The sequence below is a fragment of the Sus scrofa genome, chromosome 10 (assembly GCF_000003025.6).
Source record: "Sus scrofa isolate TJ Tabasco breed Duroc chromosome 10, Sscrofa11.1, whole genome shotgun sequence".
In the NCBI taxonomy this organism is placed as follows: domain Eukaryota; kingdom Metazoa; phylum Chordata; class Mammalia; order Artiodactyla; family Suidae; genus Sus; species Sus scrofa.
In genome coordinates this window covers 33,620,705-33,638,122 of record NC_010452.4, presented here as the reverse complement: position 1 = coordinate 33,638,122, position 17,418 = coordinate 33,620,705, and the positions used below count along the sequence as shown (strand labels likewise).

At 40.6% G+C, this 17,418-nt stretch overlaps 1 long non-coding RNA gene across 1 annotated transcript in view; it reads right to left on the bottom strand.

The window, feature by feature from the left end:
* Nucleotides 290-17,418, bottom strand: part of LOC106505137 — a 29,159-nt gene continuing 12,030 nt past the window's right edge. Inside the window, exons 3-5 of the long non-coding RNA XR_001299249.2 lie at nt 8,106-9,007; nt 7,620-7,758; nt 290-342 (exon numbers count right to left, since the gene is read on the bottom strand). This is a non-coding gene — a long non-coding RNA (uncharacterized LOC106505137). The remainder of the gene's footprint in view (nt 343-7,619; nt 7,759-8,105; nt 9,008-17,418) is intronic.

Genomic DNA, 17,418 nt, shown 5'->3' with positions numbered 1-17,418 from the left:
CAGCAGGATCTCATTGCTAATCCATTCCAAAGGCAACAGTCTGCATCTATTAACCCTGAGCTCCCAATCCATCCCACTCCCTCCCCCTCCCCATTGGCAACCACAAGTCTATTCTCCAAGTCCATGAGTTTCTCTTCTGTGGAAAGGTTCATTTGTTCCATATATTAGATTCCAGGTATAAGTGATATCATATGGTATTTGCCTTTCTCTTTCTGACTTACTTCACTCAGGATGAGAGTCTCTAGTTCCATTCATGTTGCTGCAAATGGCATTATGTCGTTCTTTTTATGGCTGAGTAGTATTCCATTGTGTATATATACCACGTCTTCCTAATCAAATCATCTGTCAATAGACATTCAGGTCAGTCTCCCAAAGCAACAGAAATCAAAGCAAAAATAAACCAATGGGACGTAATCAAATTGACACACTTTTGCACAGCAAAGGAAACCAAAAAGAAAACAAAGAGATAACTTACAGAATGGGAAAAAAATAGTTTCAAATGATGCAACTGACAAGGGCTTAATCTCTAGAATATACAAACAACTTATACAGCTCAACAGCAAAAAAGCCAACAACCTAATTGAAAAATGGGCAAAAGATCTGAATAGACATTTCTCCAAGGAAGATATACAGATGGCCAACAAGCACATGAAAAAATGCTCAACATCACTGATTATTAGAGAAATGCAAATCAAAACTACCATGAGATACTAATGCCTTTAAACATTGCAATAATACCACCCTAGGCACAGTATAAGGACCTGGCATTGTCTCTGCAGCAGCACAGGCTTGATCTTCAGCCCAGCACTGTGGGTTAAGGATCTGGCATTGCCACAACTGTGGCATAGCTCGCAGCTGCAGCTCTAACTACATCCTTAGCCCAGGAATTTCCATATGCCATGGGTGCAGCCAAAATAAAAATAAAAGAGAAAAAAATAATATTACCCTAAATCTTAAACTTCACGCCACCATGAGCCCCCCCCCACACACACACACCATAAAGATAAGTCATGGGAAGCAGAAAATGGGTGAGTTTAAATACTACTGCCTGTATAGAGCAAAGAACACATTTTCCTAAAAGGGAGACTTTAGTGTTTCACTAACCCAGGAGAGGATCGGACAGAGGGCTTTTAGTAGAATCCTAGTCTTTTGCTACCAGGTTTTTTACTTTTGGTTAAAGAGCCTCTATAATAAAGGAAAGTGGTTTGGAAAAGGGCATAGACCCTGAGTATCACTGGTTTTTGTTTTTTAAGAAACTGTAACAAACTTGGATGGTAACACATCATAACACTCCAACTGGAAACTTTCCAGTTGATGTTTGGCTTTTGACCAAGTTGGCCTTATTATTCCCCTCAGATTGAGTAAATTTTAGACAGGTCTTATAACTAGAGGACCCTGACTTCCCTTTCCAAAGAGCATTTACTTTAGAAAACTTATACTGCACATTCTTCCTCTGTGCCTTTGACATACAAATCTTCTCCCAGTCTCTTGCCTACTTTACAACTCAGGAAAGTCTTTCTCAAGGATCTGGGAGCCATCCCTTTGAAATGTAATTGTCTAAAAAGATAACACCCTCATCTACCATCTTTGTGAAAGGGAGGGAGCCTAACTTCCTTAAGCACCAATTAGCAAACACTGATGGCCTACCTGCATTGACCAACCTCCCTCCAACATCTTCAGAACTCTTCCACCTGCTCAACCCAGCACTTAAAAACTATCCCCATTTGTTTCAGTGGGGTTGAGTTTAGTCTCTCTCTCCTATTGCAATAGTCTTGAATAAAGTCTTCCCTGCCTAATTGTGTCTGGTGCAATTTTTCCTTGACACTTTTGGTTAACCTACCCTTTCTCTACTGGCAATGGATCTGTGCTTGTAGTGATGTAGGGACTGCATATTCTCTTACAAGATAAGGAAGGAGAAATGAGTGCTTAGAAGTTACAGATACTGAACATTGTTGACCCTTCAGATGGATGTGTCTCATGGCCACTTGTCAATACTGGTCTGTAGTACAGAAGAAAGGTCTAGGGTAAATATAATGATTTTAGAATTTTTGTCAACAAAGACTTGTTTGTAAACCATGGAAGTGGATGAAACTGCCCAGGGACAATGGAAAGAGTGAGAAGAGAAGAAGGCTGAGGACAAAGTTCTAGGGCCAAGAGAGGAGAAGGAATAAGTGAAGGAGACCTGGGGAAGGGGTGCCAGAAAGATGGGAAGAAAAAGAGAACAGTGAGCTGTGAAAGGGTAGGATGGAGGACATGGTCAATAGAATCCTCTGCCTCAACTAGATCAAGTGGAGCGAGAATTAGACAATGCTGCAAGGGAGACGCTATAATGGATTAAGGGGTTCCAGAAAGTTGGAGATGGTGGAAACAATCAATGGAGATGACTTTAAGGAATCCAGTGTTGTAATAATAATGATTCATATTTATAGAGTGCTTACTAGAACCAGGCACCATTTACAGTGGTACCTCACTTAAGCCCCCTAGCAACTCCTTGAGGAAAATAGTGTTATCACATCCATTTGATGGATGAGGAAACTGAGGCACAAAGAAGTGAAGGAATTTACCCAAGATCTCAAATCTAGTGGGTAGCAACATCAGGATTCGAACCCCAAGCAATCTGGTTTAAGACCCCAACTTTCTAATCCTCAAGCTAAACTGCCTCTCTTTGTAGAAGGAAAACAGGATTAATATTAAGTAAAGCGGAATGCCAAAAAAGGTTTTCTATACGTGTTTGATTTGGGATGAGAAGGTTTGGAGTATGGTTTCGAACTGAGAAAAAGGATCAGTGAAGAAAATCTAAAGATCCTAGAAAGAAAAAAATCAATGAAACAAAGTCCCAGAGGAAGAAAGTGGGATCAGAAGCAATTCCTTATCTATTATTAATTCCTCTAGGCCTCACTGAATGCCTACATGCCAGGCTCTGCTAGACATTAGGGATTTGGTGGTGAACTACAGGGATGGGGCCCTAACCCCAGGAAGCTTCCAGCCTAGCAAGTAAGGATATATGCAAGGGGGAAAAAAATGAAAAGACCAACAATTTAACTCATGGTAGGAGGGGTGGTGAGGGATAGACAAACCAGAGGCAGGGAACCTACTTAGAGGCTGTTACTATAATCTGGGCAAGAGGTCAAGATGACCTGGCCCAGAGTCTTGTCTGGATGGAGTATAAGGGACAGATCTCAAAGATGGTTGGGAGACAGAGCTGCAGGACCAAGTGCCTAGAGTGGGGTGTTAGGGAGAAGGAGAGTCAAGAACGATATTCAGGAGTCTTGCTAGGCCACCATGTGATAGGGGTAGCATTCTCTGAAATACTGAAAACCAGAGGAGAAAGAGCAGTGCTGGAGGATAAAGAATATGAACTTCATGACTGGACAAGTTGAGATAAAGGTGCCTGAGTGAGTGGGACAATCTCCCTGGGATTCAGGAGAGAATCCTGAGCTGGTGCTAAAGCCTTCGGAGTCTATAGCACGTTGGCCACAGCATAAGCCATAAGGAGAGCTGAGATCACCCGTGGAGGTGTGCAGAGTTAGAAGAGGAGGGGCTTCAGGTAGAACTAACTCTCAGCCCCCAGAAGAAAAAGCATCTGTGGGAGGCTAAGAAGGAGCAGTAGGAGAAGTCAAAGGAAAACCAGGTAAATGAGGAATCATGAAACTCAAGAGAAAACTGTTTCAAGAAGGAAGAATCAGTCAAAAAAGTTAAATACTGCTGAAAGATTAAGACAAGGAGGGTTGGGAAATATTATTGGCAGTCTCCAATGACTTTAGCAAAATTCATTTCAGAGCTGTGATGGTGAAGGATGCCAAATTTCAGGGGCCAGCAGAGGAAGGATGTGGAGGCAGCAGGTTCAGGCAATCGTTCAAGAAGGTTGATGGTGAACAGGTGCAGAGAGATTGGACAGTAACTGGAGAGAAATGGGGAGCATTGCAGAGGGCCTTAAGTTTAGAGAGACATGAGCATATTTAAATGCTGATAAGGAGGAGCCAGTAGAGAAAGGGAGGTTGACAGAGCAGGACAAAGATCTAATGTGGGCCATACTGGGCCTGAGATAGATCCTAGGCTGCCAATCACCTCTCCAGGGTGGAACTAGAGCCAAGGGTCTCACAGCACCCCAGAGTAATTGAGGATAAGAAAGAGAAGGACACTGAGAAAAATGCATTCGTTAGACAGCTGGGGCCACACCAGTTTGTAAGTTATTAGTACCATGCAATTTTAGTCAGAGCACTACCATTTGAGGAAAATGTGATTAAAATTTATTTTTAAGTTATTTCATGAAACTAAGTTTTGGTTCTTTACCAAAATAAATTTTTAGGTCCTTTAAATGTTTAGAAAAGGGGTCCAAACTGGCAGCCTGTAGGTCTAATCGTTGGCAGACAAATACTTTGTCTAAATGGTGTTCTAAAATTTAGAAATTCCACATAAAAATCTAGACTTCAGAAAATCTTGAAAACTTGAAATCTGGAAACACTGGGACCACATGGCATGTATCAGATGAGCCAAGTGGCCGCAGCCTCATTGGAAAGGGGCAAACACCCTCCAGACTTTCCTAGCCTCACTCAGCCATTTTCCATTCCTGCCCAGCCAGTATAGGGGGGTTCTTCCACTCTGGCACCAAGGTGGATTAGATGGCTCTACAGTCTGTTCCAGCCTTGCTTTATTGTTGAGTGCCTTCTCTGTGCAGGGCAGAGAGTTCAGGCACTGAGGATACGACAGTAATTGTGCCACTGTCCCTGCTCACAGAGTGTGGAAGCTGGAGAGGCTGGCGGAACTAATCTCAACAATATGGGGCTGCCGGGACCCTTTGACAGCACAGATTTAACTCTGCATTTAGAAAATATTCCAGCTGTCTGCTTATCCCACACACCCACTGACGAACAAAAACACATTCCGAATGGATGCTCAACTAGCTATAGAAATTATGACATGAGTTCCTTGGAGTTTGACACTGTATTGTAGCACATTGCTTTAGGAGTCAGGCCAGACCACTGCCTGAAGAGGATAGGGGGGAGCATGGCTTAGCACAAAACAAACGAAATTCAAAGAGCACTGGAATGTTTTGAGCAATAGCAGTTTCATTGCCTGCCTTCCTTTTCCAAGTTGAAGTCATTTCCAATACTGGGCTGATACCTGATCTTGTCTTTGCCAAACTCAACTGAAGAGAGACTATAATAGAGCAGGTATGACCTGTAGGGCTCAGAAGATGTATTCGTTTTGATAAAAACTCTTGCTGCTGATCATTTGGCCAATATAAGCGTGTCTGCCTACCTGTGTCCCTTGAGGTTACTATTTTAAGGTGAAGGTGCTCTTTGGAACAGAAGGGCTTTTTCACTACTAAGCCTTCTCCTATTTCTGCTGCAGAGCAATGGGGAAAATATATTTGATAAAGTTTTAATGTGAACTGAAAAATATATTTCACACATAAGGAAGACCTTTATCTCCCACAGTAGAATTACTTTCCATTGAATAAGAGCAAAGATGAAAACAGATGAAGCCCCACGAAATTTCACACAATAAAAATATTCCTAGGGTTGTTTTGGGGGTTTTGTTGTTGTTGTTGTTGTTTTGCGTTTAAAAAAGAAGTTATTGAAGTATAGGTGATTCACAGTGTTGTGTTAATTTCTGCTGTATAGCAAAGTGCCTCAGTTAAGAATATTCCTATTTTGAGAAATAGTATTAATCAAAGACTTTGAAGGGGTGTGGAGTCAAGGTAGAGGAGGCAGACTGTGCTGAGTTTGGGGCTAAAACAACTATAGGACTCAGAAGGGAGATCACACTGGCTGCTCTGCTGACCCAGTGGTCTTCCCTCCGCCCCTCCCTCCCAAATCAAGACAGCATAGCTCAGTGCAGTATGGATCATGCCTGGAATTTGTGTCTGCCTGAGACAAACCTAGATTTGAACCCTAGCTCTGTCACTTACTAACTGGGTGACCTGTGGACTTACTAGCTGTTAACCTTGTTACCTAATATTGGTAAGTTTCGGTTTCCTCATTTATCAACAAAAGGCTATTCATATACATTTCAGAGAGTTGTCAGAATAGAAAGAGAAGCCTTGCAAAGTAGCTGGTTCATAGCAAGCATTCAGTAAGGGGCACCAAGAAACAGACAACTCTGCTGAGCATATGGCCAAATAATATTGGGAATGTTTTTATGATATCTGTTTTCAAAATCTGACACCTGAATTCCAAGATTATTAGCCCAATTTTCAAACTATTAAAGGGCCCACTATGTAAATCTACAAAAAGCTAAATAAGGTTGGGGAAAGAACACATAGACTAGGGGACAAAGCAGCTAAAAAGGTGAGGAAGGAAGAATTTCTTCTCACTGTTTATATCCTTTTGTGCACTTGGAATTTTTTTCAACTTTATTGATGTATAATTTACACACAATAAAATTCACCCATTTTTGGAGTTCCCATCCTGGTGCAGCGGAAATGAATCTGACTAGGAACCATGAGGTTGCAGGTTCCATCCCTGGGTTAAGGATCCAGTGTTGCCATGAGCTGTGGTGTAGGTCGCAGACATGGCTCAGATCCCGAGTTGCTGTGGCTGTGGTGTAGGCTGGCGGCTACAGCTCTGATTAGACCCCTAGCCTGGAAACCTCCATATGCCAAGAGTGCAGCCCTAGAAAAGTCAAAAAAAAAAAAAAAATCTTATGCTCAAATCTCTCATTTCTTTACAAGATTCAATTACATGAATGTCAGAAAATATGATATTGACCCACAGATCTCAGACACTGAAAATTCACCCATTTTTAAGTGCATAAACTTGGGTAGTGTATATAATACTGTAATCATGTAACCCTCAATCAAGATATCCAACAGTTCTAGCATCCTAAAAATTCTGTTTTGCTCTTTCGGTCAACCCCCTCCTCTACCAGGGCCCTAGTCAACTACTCACCCACACTCTGTCATGACTGTTTGCTATTTCCTAGAATGTCATGAAAATGAAATTATACAGTATGTAGCATTTGACCTTTATGTTTAGTTATATGTTTAAAATTCATCCACATTATTGCATGTATTAATACTGCATTCCTTTTTATTGCTGAGTAATAACTCATAACATGGATATAGCACAATTCATTTATCCATTCATCAGGTGATGGACATTTGGGTGGTTTCCAGTTTGAGGCTATTATGAATAATGTTGTTGTTAATACGTGCATACAAGCCTTTGTGTTGTATCCTTTAAATTTTGTTCCAAATCCATGTATTACATTTTTAAAATTAGAGTCCAGGAAGCCTCACCTCTCTAAATAACTAGAACCTGGAATAAATGAATATAATTACAGCTTGAGTGACCAAGATTTATATAACTTCGCATGCAACACTCTGTGTCTTTTTATGTATTATATATGTAAACACACAAGCACTATTTGGCTTCCTCTAAGCGATATATCTGTTTGATTTCCCCAGAAGACAAGATCTACCAAATCACTCTGATAATATAAAATGTGTCCCTATGGCCTTAAGGATGTTTAATTTTCTTTAAAAAACAACCTTTAACAACTACATGCAACAACGCACAGGAGAAGGGAAATACATGCATTTAGAACAAAAGAATACATAAATTCAAATACAGGCAAAACTCATCTACAGAGATAAAAGTCAAATGAGTAGTTACCTGGAGCAGGGGTCAATGGTATTGACAGCTCAGGGAATCAGGATGGGGGAGGAGTGTGACTGAGTCTTAGTATGCTGGAACTCCATCTTCATCTGAGTACTGGTTCCACGAGTGTATCCGTAGATGAGAATTCATCAGACTGTGCAATTACGGTTAGTGAATTTTACCAGATATATATTTACCTCAATTTTTTAAAAAAGTAAAAGCAAATAATAGTAAAAATCTTTAATCTTGGATCAAATGAGAGCATATGTATGACTGCCTGGCATTATACCTGGCACGTAATAAATGGTGCGAATAAATGTTCATTTCTTTTCTTTGCTTTCATTTCCAAGGCAACTGTGTGGCAAAAAGTTAACATTACAATCATGGAGTTTAAATCATCACTCTTTTGTGTCTACATAGATGGAGCACACTGTCTCCCCTGAAAAATGATGCATAGTGGGCTATGGGGGGAGGCTCCTGGCCTAACCTGACTTGCCTCACCTGAGTGGATCCCAGCATAGATTTTCCACTGGAATCTGGGCTTGTGTAGAATCTCACAGGTCTTGCACGTGGCCACCAGGTACAGGGCTGTGCTTGCTCTTACCCAAGAGTGGAGGATCCCATGGGCCTTGGGCATCCCAGATACCACCATGTCTGAAAACAGTGGCAAACCTGAGTGAACTGAAGCAGACTGATTTTTTAAAGCCGCTGGCAGAACCCTGCCCTCTGAATCTTTACCTAAACTTTCCCTTGCATTTTAAAAAGTTCATGTAGGGCATGACGTCCAAAAAAACTTCCAGGAATGGGTCTTTGAGAGCAAAAATCACCAAGCTTAAGTTATTTAGACAATGTGAACAGATTGCCTCTTGGCAGTTATTGGTCAATGCTTCTTACACTCAAGTAGCATTGCTTTCTTTGTTTTTCTGAAATAGCCTTATTCTCTCATTCTCAGTTTCAAGACAGACAAGACAAACAGTCTGGGGCAACCAACCGTGTTTGAGTCATTTTCTCATATGTGCCTTTCGCACCAAGAGTAGGGACTATGAGTCAAGGCCATTGAGGGTAGCCAGAAATAATGAAATGATATACCAAATGTTAATTCTTTGATCCACAAGACAATTTATGCAGTGAGAAGGGTACTTATGGGGTAGCAGCCCAGTAGCTTAGAAGAGTCAGTGAGGCTTCCAAAAATATGGAAAACTCATAAAGATCAAGTGTTTAGTTCAATGTAAACAAAATGGATTTCCTGGCTCAAAGAGGAATGACCTGTCTTTAAAAAGCTGACTTACTTTAGAGACACCTGACAAAATCTCAGAACCTTGAAATAGTATAATCTGCAAATGGCTCCCCAGAGTGGCAATCCAGAATGCTGGAGGTTCCTGAATGAGATGAGGCTGGAAAAGCTGAAGGGAAGAAGGTTGACACAGCAGGGTCAGCAGAATCTGAACGTGATTGAATGGTTTTGGTCAGTGATACAATATAGAATGAGAACTTAAAACACTGATTTTAAACATATGCTTGCTCCATTCTGCTGGAGATAGCAGCTGATCGGGATTTTAAACAAAGAGGTGCTGCTGTATGATATTTCAATCTTTTCTGACATCGTTGTTCAAATGGGTAGGGAGATACTCTCTGCTCTGCACCCCCACTCCATTCCTGCCTGAATGCTGAAGGTGCTGCTCCCAGACACCATCCAGCAGGCAGGAAGACAGACAGACACACACACACATTAATGTCATGACAGTTGAGGCACAGTCGATATAAAATACACATCAAGGAGTTCCTGTCGTGGCTCAGTGGTGAGCGAACCCGACTAGCATCCATGAGGACGCGGGCTTGATCCCTGGCCTTGTTCAGTGGGTTAAGGATCCAGCATTGCTGTGAGCTATGGTGTAGGTTGCAGATGCAGCTCAGATCCCACATTGCTGTGGCTCTGGCATAGGCTGGCAGCTACAGCTCTGATTCGACTCTAAACCTGGGAACCTCCACATGCCACGAGTGTGGCCCTAAAAAGACAAAAATACCCAAAAAAAAACCCCACAAAAAAAACAAAAAACAAAAAAACCACATCAAAGCCATATCTGAATGAAGCCAGTAATTCAGATATGTTGGTAAATATATTTTTCACTTGTTTATCTACCCAGCAGCAACAAAAACCCGTCTGTCTACATTGCAGACAATGCTCCCACCTAAGTGCTGAATCCTGGGATCTTAGGATACTAAAATTAAAGCTTTGGGGAATTCCTTTTGTGGCTCAGCGATTAACAAACCCGACTAGGATTCATAAGGTTGCGGGTTCAATTCCTGGCCTCACTCAGTGGGTTAAGTATCCAGCGCTGCCGTGAGCTGTGATGTAGGTCACAGAAATGTCTCAGATCTGGTGTTGCTGTGGCTGTGGTGTAGGTCAGTAGCTGTGGTTCCAATTCAGCCCCTAGCCTGGTAACTTCCATATGCCACACGTGTGGCCCTGGAAAGAAGGAAGGAAGGAAGGAAGGAAAGAAGGAAGGAAGGAAGGAAATTAAAACTTTGGTATTTAAGGCATCAATTACTTTTCAAAAGAGCTCTCTGGATGGGGTTTGCCCATCTCTTCTAGGTAGCAACCCACCAGGAGCCACAGGAACTAGACTCACAGTAAAAAAAATAAATAAATAATACTAACTGCACAAACCATCCAATACAAAGTTCTGGTTTCTGGGAAACATTTTGGCTCACTTGGCTCATTGTGTTTTGGGGAAAATATTAAGGTGCACAGATGTCAATTCACTATCTCTTTTCACTTGCAAACATTCTGAAGCTCAGTTTGAATGTGATTGTCTTGGGGATCTAATGACTCAGGTAGCAACTTATATAAATTAGAGCCCAAGTAATTCAAAAGAGTAAATAGAGCTAACAGGTGAATTCTATCAAACATATAAAGAGGAATTGGTGCCCATCCTCCTTAAACTCTTTCAAAAGGTTGAAGAAGAAGGAATACTCTCAAAGACATTCTATGATGCCACCATCACCCTCATTCCAAAACCAGAAAGAGATACCACCAAAAAAGAAAACTATCGCCCAATATCATTGATGAATATAGATGCAAAAATTCTCAACAAAATCTTAGCCAACCGAATCCAACAACATACCAAAAAAATTATACACCATGACCAGGTTGGGTTCATCCCAGGTTCACAAGGATGGTTCAACATACGCAAATCAATCAACGTCATACACCACATTAACAAAAAAAAAGTCAAAAATCATATGATCATCTCAATAGACGCAGAAAAAGCATCTGACAAAGTCCAACATCCATTCATTCATGATCAAGACCCTCGCCAAAGTGGGTATAGAGAGAACATTCCTGAATATAATCAAAGCCATTTATCATAAACCCACAGCAAATATCGTACTCAATGGGGAAAAACTGAAAGCCTTCTCACTCAAATCTGGAACAAGACAGGGATGCCCACTCTCACCACTGCTCTTCAACATAGTTTTGGAAGTCCTAGCCACAGCAATTAGACAAACAAAAGAAATAAAAGGCATCCATATAGGAAGAGAAGAGATCAAACTATCACTGTATGCAGATGACATGATACTATACATAGAAAACCCTAAGGACTCAACCCCAAAACTCCTTGAACTGATTGATTAATCCATTCAGCAAAGTAGCAGGATATAAGATTAACATTCAGAAGTCAGTTGCATTTCTGTATACCAGCAATGAAATATTAGAAAAGGAATACAAAAATACGATACCTTTTAAAATTATACCTCAAAAAATCAAATACCTCGGAATACACCTGACCAAAGAGGTAAAGGACCTATATGCCGAGAACTATAAAACTTTAATCAAAGAAATCAAAGAAGATGTAAAGAAATGGAAAGATATTCCATGTTCCTGGACTGGAAAAATCAATATTGTGAAAATGGCCATACTACCCAAAGCAATCTACAGATTCAATGCAATCCATATCAAATTACCCATGACATTTTTCACAGAACTAGAATAAACAATCCAAACATTTATATGGAACAACAAAAGACCCAGAATCACCAAAGCAATCCTGAGAAACAAAAACCAAGCAGGAGGCATCACTCTCCCAGACTTCAAGAAATACTACAAAGCCACAGTCATCAAAACAGTGTGGTACTGGTATCAAAACAGGCAGACAGACCAATGGAACAGAATAGGGAACCTGGAAATAAACCCTGACACCTATGGTCAATTAAGCTTTGACAAGGGAGGCAAGAACATAAAATGGGAAAAAGAAAGTCTATTCAGCAAGCATTGCTGGGAAACCTGGACAGCAACATGCAAAGCAATGAAACTAGAACACACCCTCACACCATGCACAAAAATAAACTCCAAATGGCTGAAAGACTTAAATTTACGACAGGACACCATCAAACTCCTAGAAGAAAACATAGGCAAAACACTCTCTGACATCAACATCATGAATATTTTCTCAGGTCAGTCTCCCAAAGCAATAGAAATTAGAGCAAAAATAAACCCATGGGACCTCATCAAACTGAAAAGCTTTTGCACAGCAAAGGAAACCAAAAAGAAAACAAAAAGACAACTTTCAGAATGGGAGAAAATAGTTTCAAATGATGCAACTGACAAGGGCTTAATCTCTAGAATATATAAGCAACTTATACAACTCAACAGCAAAAAAACCAATCAATCAATGGAAAAATGGGCAAAAGACCTGAATAGACATTTCTCCAAAGAAGATATACAGATGGCCAAAAGGCACATGAAAAAATGCTCAACATCGCTGATTATAAGAGAAGTGCGAATCAAAACTACCATGAGATACCACCTCACACCAGTCAGAATGGCCATCATTAATAAATCCACAAATAACAAGTGCTGGAGGGGCTGTGGAGAAAAGGGAACCCTCCTGCACTGTTGGTGGGAATGGAAACTGGTACAGCCACTATGGAGAACAGTTTGGAGATACCTTAGAAATCTATACATAGAACTTCCATATGACCCCGCAATCCCACTCTTGGGCATCTATCCGGACAAAGCTCTACTTAAAAGAGACACATGCACCCGCATGTTCATTGCAGCACTATTCACAATAGCCAGGACATGGAGACAACCCAAATGTCCATTGACAGAGGATTGGATTCGGAAGAGGTGGTATATATACACAATGGAATACTACTCAGCCATAAAAAAGAATGACATAATGCCATTTGCAGCAACATGGATGGAGCTAGAGAATCTCATCCTGAGTGAAATGAGCCAGAAAGACAAAGACAAATACCATATGATATCACTTATAACTGGAATCTAATATCCAGCACAAATGAACATCTCCTCAGAAAAGAGAATCATGGACTTGGAGAAAAGACTTGTGGCTGCCTGATGGGAGGGGGAGGGAGTGGGAGGGATCGGGAGCTTGGGCTTATCAGACACAACTTAGAATAGATTTACAAAGAGATCCTGCTGAATAGCATTGAGAACTTTGTCTAGATACTCATGTTGCAACAGAAGAAAGGGTGGGGGAAAAAATGTAATTGTAATGTATACATGTAAGGGTAACTTGATCCCCTTGCTGTACAGTGGGAAAATAAAAATTTTTTTAAAAAAAGAAAAAAAGGGAAAAAAAATAGAGCTAACAAAGGTGCTTGATTTACAATCAAAGGGAAACAAATCATTTCAACATAGCTTGTTTGAATTCTTTAGACACTCGTAAAATTATCATCATTAATAAGGATTTTCTGAGCAATACTTTGTGGTGGACACTTAGGCAACAGAGAGATATAAGGCTTGAGGAAGTATATAAATAGAGGCCACAGGGTCACAGAAGGCACATATTCAACTAGTTAGATAAGTAGGTGATTAGAAAAGCTTGGGACAAACAAATAAAACTTTTTAGGGGGCAAATGAGACTTGAGCTGAGCCTCAAATCCTAGAAGTAAAAGAAAAAATACTACGGGTAACAAAAACATTGCATGGGATGGTTTGGATATTGCCTTATTTAGCAAGTGATATCCTATAGAAGAGCCATGGGAAGTAAGGCTGTCTAGTGAAGACTGTTTAGGAGGACCTATGCTACACCAGGCATCTATAAGTACTCCATACACTTTGTGTATACATATGTATGTATGTGTGTACTTCTTTGTTTTATAACTATTTTAAATGTTCATAGTCCCTGATTTATTTTCATTTGGTCACACACACACATACTTGGAAAATATGCAAACATCAGGAATCAGAATGGCATAAAAAAGAGGGCTGACAGGCTGAAAGAATATCCTACACTTTAGAACTAAACAGTTCCAATCAATCATTTGAAATCCCTTTGTTCAACACACAAAGATATTTTGTTTTTAATGAGAAAGATTTAGGGACTAGAGCTAAGCTTCTTGTGCTGGCTGAGGCAGGGCCTGGCTTCTCTCCATATGCTTTTAATCCTCAAAACAACCTTATAAGGTGAGCCAAGTTATTACCATTATACAGATGAAAAACATGGAAGCACAGAGAGATGAATTTGCCCCAAATCACCCAGCAGGCTGAGCTGAGACTTGAACCCAACTGGAATCTGACAGCGGAGCCTGGCTCATAACCATTCTATCACATGAGCTTAACCACATGTAGGATGCTGTGGTAAAAGCATCAACAATATTTGTGGGCCAACAGGATGTAAGAGAAGAAGGTCAGGAAGAGTAAAGGATGACTCCAGGGTTTAGCACATTGATAAAGGAGATGTGGATGCCCCTAAGGCCCAATTCTTCTATTTCACCATGAGCAGAAAGGACATGAGCCCAAGTCCAAATCTGCTACTAACAAAGGGAGCTGGGCTAAGTCACTGAACTTTCTCTGGGCCTCCAGTTTTTCAGTTAGACTAATCCCTAAATGCTCTGCCAGCTCTGAGAAGCAGCAGAATGAGCAGCCAGTAGCATGGACTCTTGTTATCAGATAGGTTTGGGTCCTGGTTCTGCATTTACTATGTGGCCTTGGGCAAATAACTAAGCCTCGACATTCTCATCTTGGAAATGGTGATTACAGCATCTAGGTCATAGGGATCTTGCGGGGATATTTACCATAATGGAATAATCCATGTGAAGCCACTGGTGCAATACCTGGCATATGGCTAAGCATTCAATACATGATGGTTTTATTGTGAGTATTCCAGCTATAACATGCTATAATGCCAAATTGTTAGCCCTGAAACTCCCATTGCAAATAATTCCATTGGCCAAACCCAAATGTAAATGAATAATTTATCAATCCTAATTAACAAAAATATAAGAGAAACTAACATTTTTAGCTACCCTTATGCAGATGTACCATGTGCATTCTATTGTGTGGCATTTACTGCTGTCCAGTGCTGTAGCAAAACGTACAACAAACATACAAGTCCACATTGACATATAACCAAATTGTGCAACAACAAAACAGATAATATTCTAAAATGAAGATTCAGCATCACACTAGACCTTGACTAAAACACAAATGAATCAGCACTTCCCTGAAGTATAACAATCCAGAACCTTAGTTACAATCAAGTCCTAGAGGCCTAAATATTTAATCCATTTTTTGTCAACTCCAAGTAAAATTTACTTCAAATTTAGCCAGAGAATTATTTCAGTTTTCCTTTCTTTTTTTTTTTTTCCTACAGTGGCCATCAGTGACAGTATTATGACTTCATCCACATTGCTGTATAAGAGCTTACTCCTGGTGAATGAAGGAAAAGCCTTTAAAATCCAGGGATTATGGAAAATAAGCATCCCTGCTTACTATGTATCTAGTGTCCTGTATTTACCCATTAACTGAGATCAATTAAAAATCAACATATTTGGGTCTAAACACCTGTTCACTGATTCTGAAATAGAGGCACAGGGAAGAAAAGCCCAAACAGAGACTAAAAAGTGGAATGCAGGAGTTCCTGTCGTGGCGCAGTGGTTAACGAATCCGACTAGGAACCATGAGGTTGCGGATTCGGTCCCTGCTCTTGCTCAGTGGGTTAACGATCCGGCGTTGCCGTGAGCTGTGGTGTAGGTTGCAGACGCGGCTCGGATCCCGTGTTGCTGTAGCTCTGGTGTAGGCCGGCGGCTACAGCTCCGATTGGACCCCTAGCCTGGGAATTTCCATATCCCGCGGGAGCGGCCCAAGAAATAGCAAAAAAAAAAAAAAAAAAAAGTGGAATGCAAAGCAAATGTGGTCAATTCACTGGTGGTGTATGACGGCAACTTTAATTTCATAATTCAGTGTTTTCCAGTAATGAATGGAAACCCACGGATTATAAGCACACACGGTTTGATCAGCGTTAACCTCCTGATGCAGTATTTTTCAGTAATGAACATAAAGGAAAGGAATCACACAGTTGCAGCGAAGCATGCGATGACCTGCACGAGCAAGGTCAGGTAATGAAGGAGAAACAGGAGAAGCATTATTTCCTCTTAACGTGGTTATTGGTCTAGTCCTTCCATTTATCACTAGATCCTAAGTTCCCTGCAAGTAGAGATCCTGTCTCTCCCTTTCAGCCTTATCACCTCCAGCGTTCCAGTCCTAACACAGTGCTGGCACGTACTGGATTCTCAATAATTATGCATTGAGTAGATGAATTTTAATATTTTCTAAATCTATCTTCAGTTTTCCCAATGGCTAATGAAACATTTCATTGTTTCCTTCTCAATTTGTGCAATTAAAGTTGAAGTTCAAAATTATAATCACTATTGATAATATTTTATCTAATTATTGGTCCATATTTGCCACCTCATCTTTCAAGATTCATAACCTTCCCCCACATGAGGAAAGGGAAAAGAGCAATGAGAATACATGGGCAGTGAGAGCTCACTGAGCTAAGTGTCCAAGAGTCTGACCACAAAAATAAAAGCATAAAACCAGTTTTTTCCCTTATTATGGAATAAAAATGGTTCTCAAATTAAATCAATAGACATTTTCTGGGATCTCACTATGAGGAAAGCCATGAGCAAGTGAAGGCTACTAAGAAAAATGTGCTTCCTGAGAGCTTATGATTTAGGAGAGTTAGAAATTTTATATAAATTATTTGCTTCCATTCATTCCTAGTTTTGTTCCCCAAGCAATGCAATATCATTCCATGTCTTAGGGACTGTTCATCCATATCCACTCACATGCATTTCTGACTGTCTCCATTTTTGTAGACATAAAAATGACCTATAATTTCATCACAGGTGATGTACAGCCTGTTCAAGAAGTCCACTACCTGATTTGGCATGCTGGCACTGGAAAGCTGAGGAAAGCCCACGATGTCACTGCCAAGGGGCGGTGAGGTAGAAAAAAAAGTTAAATCAGGCAAAAAATTTGGTAAGACCTGATTAAGCAATGGTACCTCCTTGTTCAGCACAATTTTTTTAAGCTCTCAGAATTCTAAGCCAGGGACAGCAGGACTGATGGACCAGTTAATTGCTTTAGAAATTATTCTCAGTTGTTTCATATGCTTGGTTGGTTTTTGCTGCTTGATTTTGGGTTTAAGGTTTTGGGGGAGTTTGTTTTTGTTTTACTTAGCTTTGTCTTAGACTCTACTGATATATTCAAAGCTAGGCAGCTGGTTTGATGAGAACTCTATCCCCTAACATCTGGCCTTGCCCTGTTTCTGCCAATCAAGTGAGTGGGTTTATATAACAGGAGATTTACATAGATTGAGATGGCTGTGCAAAGCTCATTTAGAGAAGTCCCAGGTTGCTTGCCAGTCATCTTGATTCCTACCTACATTCCAGATCTTTTATTTCTGGATTGTTAGGGGGGGCTTTCATTTCTTCAGATAAACTATTTGGGTATACACTAGAGTCTTTGCTGGGAAGAGGCTTGTCTGCCTTCCCCGCTACC